The sequence below is a fragment of the Marmota monax genome, unplaced genomic scaffold, assembly GCF_021218885.2.
Source record: "Marmota monax isolate L192 unplaced genomic scaffold, Marmota_monax_Labrador192_F-V1.1 WCK01_AAM20220418_F8-fsc00363, whole genome shotgun sequence".
Taxonomy (NCBI): domain Eukaryota; kingdom Metazoa; phylum Chordata; class Mammalia; order Rodentia; family Sciuridae; genus Marmota; species Marmota monax.
The window spans coordinates 529,478-536,337 of NW_026695131.1; positions in this window are offsets into that span (position 1 = coordinate 529,478).

Sequence of the window (6,860 nt, forward strand, 5' to 3'; positions counted from 1 at the left end):
TTAGGGTTAGTGTTACAACTAGAATGAAGGCTAGGTTTAGGACTAGTAATAGAGTTGGGGATTGGGGTAGGCTAAGGATTAGGGTTAGGACTAAATAATGGATAGGATTAGAGCTACCATTAGCTACCATTAGGGTGAGGGTTTGGCTTAGGGAAACGGATGGGTTTAGTGGTAGGATTAGGGTTAGGGAAAGCTTTAGGGCTAGTGTTAGTCTTAGGGTTAAACCTAGGGTTAGAGCTTGTATTAGTGCTAGGATTTGTGTTAGCTTTAGGGTATGGCTAATGAAAAAACTTGGTTTCTGATTATGGTTAGTTCGAGGGTTAGTGTTAGGGCAATGTATAGAGCTAGGGTTAGTGTTAGGATCCAAGTCAGGGTCAGAGTTCTTTCTAGGGTTAAGTTTAGCAATCAAATTATGGCAAGGTTTAGGGATAGGTTTAGGGTTAGTGTTTGGTTTAGGTTAATGTTTAGGGTTAGGTTTATGGCTCATTTTTGTTTTAGGGTTAGATTAGGGTTAGGGATAGTTTTCCATTAGCATTAGGGTCAGGGCTAGTGTTAGGGTGAGATTTAGGCTTAAGGTTAGGGTTATATTCACGTTTTGTGCTAGGGCAGAGTTTAGGGATAAGGTTGGGGCTAGGGATAGGGCTAGAGATTGGGTTAAGGTAAGGAATAGGTTTAGAACTAGGGATAGGGATAGGGTGAAAGAGTTATTCTTAGGGCTAGGGATAGGGTTAGGTTTATGGTTAGGGCTAAATTATGGCTAGGATTAGTGCTAGTGTTAGTGTTAGGTTTAGGCCTAGGTTTAGTGCTAGGATTAGGGTAAGATATGATGTTACAGCTACGTTTTTGGCTAGGTCAAGGGATAAAATTAGGGATAGGGATAGGGTTAAAGTTATGGTTAGGATTAAGGCTAGGCTTAGTGCTAGGATTAGAGCTAGGATTTGTGTTAGGGTAAGGGCTAGGATTATGGCTAGAGCTAATGTCAGGTCTAGGGTTATGGTTAGGTATTTTTTTAGGGTTAGGTTTATAGCCAGATCTATTGTAAGGGTTAGGTTGAGTGATAGGGTCAGCTTTGCAGCTAGGGTAATATTAGGGTCGGAATCAGAGTTTGGGTATGTGTTAGGTTAAGGTTTAGGGTTAGGGCTCAAATTAGCATTAGGATTAGTGTTACGGTTAAGGTAATGGATATGGTTAGGTTTAGGGTTCAGTTTAGGTTTAGTGTAATGGACAACCTTAGTGTTAGGGATAGTGTTAAGGTTAGGTCTAAGGATAGAATTCAGTTAGGGTTATGGTTAGGGTAATGGATAGGATTAGAGCTACCATTAGGCATGGGTTATTGTTAGGTTAGAGCTATGGTTAGTGTTAGGCCTAGGGTTAAAATTCGGTTAGGGTTATGGTTAGGGTAATAAATAAATTAGAGCTAGGTTTAGGGCTAGGGTTATGGTTAGGATTGGGGCCATGGTTCCGGTTAGTTCAAGGTTTAATTTTTGGCTAAGGTTTAGGTTAAGTGATAGGGCTAGGGTTAGGGTTAGGGATAGGGTTATAGCTAGGGTTAGGGATCAGATTAGGGCTAGGTTTGGGTTTAGGTTAGGGATAAGGTAGGACTACGGCTATTGTAAGAACTAGAGTTAAGGTTAAAGTTAGTTTTAGAGATAGCATTAGGTCTAGGTCAAGTTCTACTGTTTAGATTAGGTTTAGGTTTAGGGAGATGATTAGAGATAGGGTTAATGTTAGGGTCAGAGTCAGGATCAGTGTCACTGATCAGGGTTAGGGATAGGACTCAAATTAGGGCTAGGATTAAGGCTAGGTGTAGGGTTAGGATTTGTGTTAGAGTTAGGGTAAGAATTAGGGATAGGACTAATGTCAGGTCTAGCATTACCATTAGGCTAGGGTTAGGTTAGGGCTATGGCTCAGTTTTGTTTTAGAGCTAGGGCTAGGGTTAGGGTTAGTTTTAGGATTAGCGATAGTGTTAGGGCTAGTGGTAGGATGAGCTTTAGGCTTAGATTTATTGTTATGGTTAGATCTAGGTTTAGGGCTAGTGCCTGCATTAGGATTAAGTTTAGGGCTAGTGTTAGGTTTATGGTAATGAATAGGGTTAGAACTAGAAATAAGACTGGGGTGCGATTAGAGTTATTCTTTGGGCTAGGGTTAGGGGTAGGTTTAGGGTTAGGGCTAAATTAGGGCTAGGATTAGTGCTAGGGTTAAAGTTAGGGTTAGGCCTAGGGTTAGGGCTAGGGTTATGGTAAGTGTTAGTGTTAGGGTTAGGGTTAGATTTAGGGGAAGGTATGGCGTTATACCTAGGTTTAGAGCTAGGGTTTTGGTTATAATTTGATTTAGGGCTACGGTTAGGGTTTGTGTTAGGATTAATGCTAGGTTTAGTGCCAGGATGAGGGTATGTGTTAGGGCTAGGTCTAATATTAGGGCTAGGGCTAATGTCAGGTCTAGGTTCAAAGTAAGTGGTAGTTTTATGTTTAGGTTATGGCTAGGTCTAGTGTAAGGGTTAGGTTTAGTGTAAGGGTCACTTTTAGAGCTAGATGTTTTATTAGGGTCAGGGTCCTGGGATAGGGTTAGGTTTAGGATTCTGATTAGGTTTGGAGCAATGGATATGGTTATTTTTAGTGATAGGGTTAATGTTAGGCCTATTGTTATCATTTGGTTTATGCTTATCTTTAGGATAATTGATAGGGTTAGAGCTAAGGTTAGGCTATTCTTAAGGTTAAATTTAAGGCTCAGGTTATGGTTGGCCAAGGTTAGTGTCGGGGTTAGTTTTAGGTTAAGTATTAGGGTTTGATCTCAGGTTAGGTCTTGAGCAAGTGTTAGGGTTAGAGTCAGGGTTAGGGTTAAGGTTAGTGTTATGATTAGGAAAAGGGTTAGAGTTTGAGCTAAGTTTAGGACTAAGTCAAGGGTTAGGGTTAGGGTTAGGTCTAGGGTTACAATTAGGGCTAGGTTTAGGGCTAGATAAGGGCTAGGTTTGTATGATGTTTATGGCTAGCATTAGGGCTATAAGTAGTGTAAGAGCTTGGGTTATGGTTATCGCTAGTTTTAGGGTTAGGGTTTGAATAAGTCTAGTGTTAGGATTAGGTTTTGTGTTAGGAAAAAGTTTAGAGGTAGGGTTTGTGTTTGGGTAAGCATCAGTTTTGGGTTTGGGTTAGGGCCAGAATTAGGAATAGCATTGGGTCTAGGAATAGGGTTAATCTTTGTGTTAGGTTAAAGGTTATGGTTAGGGCTAGTTCAAGGTTTTTGTTTAGGGCTAGGGCTAGATTTATGACTCTCTTTAGGGTTAGGTTTTGTGTAGTGCTAGTGTTACTATTAGGTTTAAGCATAGGTTTACCGGTAGGGGTATAGTAAGTGTCTGGTTTAGGATTAGTGTTAGGTTTAGATCTAGGGTTAGTTTTAGGGTCAGAATAAGGGTTTGGGTTAGGGTTAAGGCTAGAGCTAAAATGAGGCCTAAGATTAAGACTAGTAATAGAGTTACGGTTTGGGATAGGCTAAGATTTAGTGTTAGGACTAGGGTAGCATGAGGGTGAGGGTTTGGCTTAGAGTAAGGGATAGGATTAGAGGTAGGTTCAAAATTAGGGATAGAATTAGGGATAGGGTTAGGGTTAGGGTTAATCTTAGAGTTAAATCTAGGTTTAGGGCTCAGATTAGCGCTAGGATATGTGTTAGCATTAGGGCTATGGCTAATGAAAGAACTTGGTTTCTGACTAGGGCTACTTCTTGGTTTAGCATTAAGGCAATGTTTAGAGCTAGGGTTAGTGTTAGGATCCAAGTCAGGGTCTGGGTTACTTCTAGGGTTAGGTTTAGCACTAAATTATGGCAAGGTTTAGGGCTAGGTTTAGGGTGAGTGTTTTTTTTAGATAAAGGTTAGGGTTAGGTTAATGGCTCAGTTTTGTTTTAGGGCTAGGTTAGGTTCAGGGCTAGTTTTCCAATTAGCATTGCTGTTAGGGCTAGTGTTAGGTTGAGATTTAGGCTTAAGGTTAGGGTTTGATCCAGGTTTAGGGGTAGGGCAAAGGTTGGGGCTAGAGATAGGGCTGGGTTTTGGGTTATGGTAAGGCATAGGTTTAGAACTATGGATAGGGCTAGGGCAAGAGTTAGAGTTAGTCTTAGGGATAAGGATAGGGTTCAGTTTAGTGTTTGGGCTAAATTAGGGCTAGGATTAGTGCCAGGGTTAGTGTTAGGTTTAGGCCTAGGTTTAGGGCTGGGGTTAAGGTTAGCATTAGTGTTATGGTAAGGTATGATGTTACAGCTATGTTTAGTGCTAGGAAAACGGATAATATTAGTGATATGGCTGATGTTCAGATCATGGTAAGGATTAAGGCTCAGCTTAGAACTAGGATTAGGGCTAGGGATAGGGCTCATGTCAGGTCTAGGGTTAAAATTAGGTAAGGTTAGGGATAGGACTATGGCTCAGTTTTGTTTTAGAACTAGGCCTAAGGTTAGGGCTATTTTTATGATTAGTGAGAGTGTTAGGGCTAATGGTAGGGTGAAGTTTAGGCTTAGATTTGTTGTTATGGTTAGATCTAGGTTTAGGGCTATAGCTAGGGTAAGGTCTAAGTTTAGGGCTAATGTTAGGGTTATGGTAAAAGATAGGGTTAGAACTAGAAATAGAGCTAGGTTGAGAGTTCGATTTAGCCTTTGGTCTAAGGTTAAGGGTAGGTTTACGGTTAGGGCTAAATTAGGGCTAGGTTTAGTGCTAGGGTTAGTGTTAGGGTTAAGCCTAGGGTGAGGGTTAGTGTTAGTGTTAGGATTAGGATTTGGTTTAGGGGAAGGTAAAGGGTTATAGCTAGGTTTAGAGCTAGGGCAATTGTTAGAATTAGGGTTAGGACTAAGGTTAGGGTTTGGGTTAGGATTAAGACTAGGTTTAGGGATAGGCTGAGGGTTTTTGTTAGGGCTATGGCTAGGATTAGAGCTAGGGATAATGTCAAGTGTCACTTTATGGTTAGTATTAGTTTTAGTGTTAGTTTTTGGCTATGTCTATTGAAAGGTTAAGGTGTAGGTTAAGGGTCAAGTATAGAGCTAGGTGTATTATTAGGGTCAGGGTCCGGGTAGGGTTTGGTTTAGGTTAAGATTTAGGGTTAATTCTTGAATTAGCAGTGGGTTTGGGTTAGAGTTAGGGTAATGGATAGAATTAGGTTTATGTTTCTGGTTAGGTTTAGAGTAATGGAAAGTGTTAGTGTTAATTATAGGGTTATTGTTAGATATAGACTTAGCATTTGGGTTAGGCTTTTCTTTAGGGTAATGGATAGGGTTAGAGCTAAGGTTAGTGCTAGGATTAAGGTCAGGATTAGGGTTAGGGTTAGGGTTAGGCCTAGGGTTAATGTTAGGGTTAGGGTTAGGGTTAGTATAGGCAGTTCAGCTAGGGATAAGGCTAGGGCGAGGGTTAGGTTTTGATTCAGGGCTATGTTAGGTTTAGGGTTAGGGTTATATTTAGGCTAAGGATTAGAGTTTGACAAGGGTTAGGTTTAGGGTGAGGGTTAGCATTAGGGTTAGGTCTAAGGTTATGGTTAGAGTTATGATTAGGGCTAGGTTTAGGGCTAGGATAAGGGCTAGGTTTTGTTTGATGTTTAGGGCTAACATTAGGGCTTTGGGTAATGTAAGAGTGAGGGATATAATTTTGACTAGTTTTCGGATCAGGGTTATGGATAAGTCTAATGTTAGGGTTAGGTTTTGTTTTAGGATAAGGTTTAGATCTAGGGTTTCTATTAGATTAAGTGTCATTGTGGGGTTAGTTTTAGTTTTAGGTTTAGGGCCACAATAAGGACTAGCGTTGGGTCTAGTGATAGGTTTAGTCTTTACATTAGGTTAAGGGTTATTGTTAGGGCTAGTGATAGGTTTTTGTTTAGGGCTAGGGCTAGATTTATGACTCTATTTAGAATTAGGTTTGGTCTAGTGCTAGTGTTACTGTTAGGTTTTGGTAAAGTTTTACTGGTAGATGTAGTGTTAGGTTTCATTTTATGGTTAGGGTCAGGTTTATATCTAGGGTTAGTGTTAGGGTCAGAATAAGGGTCATGTAAGGGTTAGGGTTAGAGTTAGAATGAAGGCTAGGTTTAGAACCAGTAATAGAGTTAGGTTTTAGGGTAGGCTAAAAATTATAGTAAGGAATAGGGTAGCATTAGGGTGAGGGTTTGGCTTAGAGTAAGGGATAGGGTTAGAAGTAGGGTTAGGGTTAGGGTTAGGGTTAGTGTTAGAGTTACGGTTAGGGTTAGCATTAGTATTTGGGTTTGGGTTATATTTAGGTTAAGGGTTAGTATTAGGGTTAGGGAGAGGGTTAGTCTTTGGTTTAAGATTAGAGTTATGTGAATGTTAGGGTTAGGGTTAGGGTTAGCATTGGGGTTAGGGATAGTGTTGGGGTTAGGGTTAGGAATAGGAACAGGGTTAATTTTAGGGTTAGGTTAGGGTTTGTGTTAGGGTTATGGATAGGGTTACCATTAGGATTAGAAATAGGGTTAGGGTTAGGGTTAGTCTTAGGATTAGGGTTAGTGTTCAGGTTACGGTTAGGATTAGGGTAAGGTTTAGGGTTAGAGTGGTAGTGTTAGTGTTAGGGTTAGGGTTAGGTTTATTGTTAGGGTTAAGGTGAGGGTTAGGATGAGTGTTAGGGTTAGGTATAGGGTTAGGGTTAGTGTTAGGGTTAGTGTTTGTGTTAAAGTTTGGGTTAGGTTTAGAGTTACAGTTATGATTAGGATTACAGTTAGGGTTAGTGTTAGGATTAGTGTTAGGGTTTTTATTAGGGTTAAAGTTTGGGTTACGGTTAGGGTTACAGTTAAGATTAGGATTACAGTTTGGGTTAAGGTTAGTGTTAGGGTTAAGCTTAGGGTTAGGGTTAGTGTTAGGTTTAGGGTTATTGTTTGTGATAGGGTTAGGGT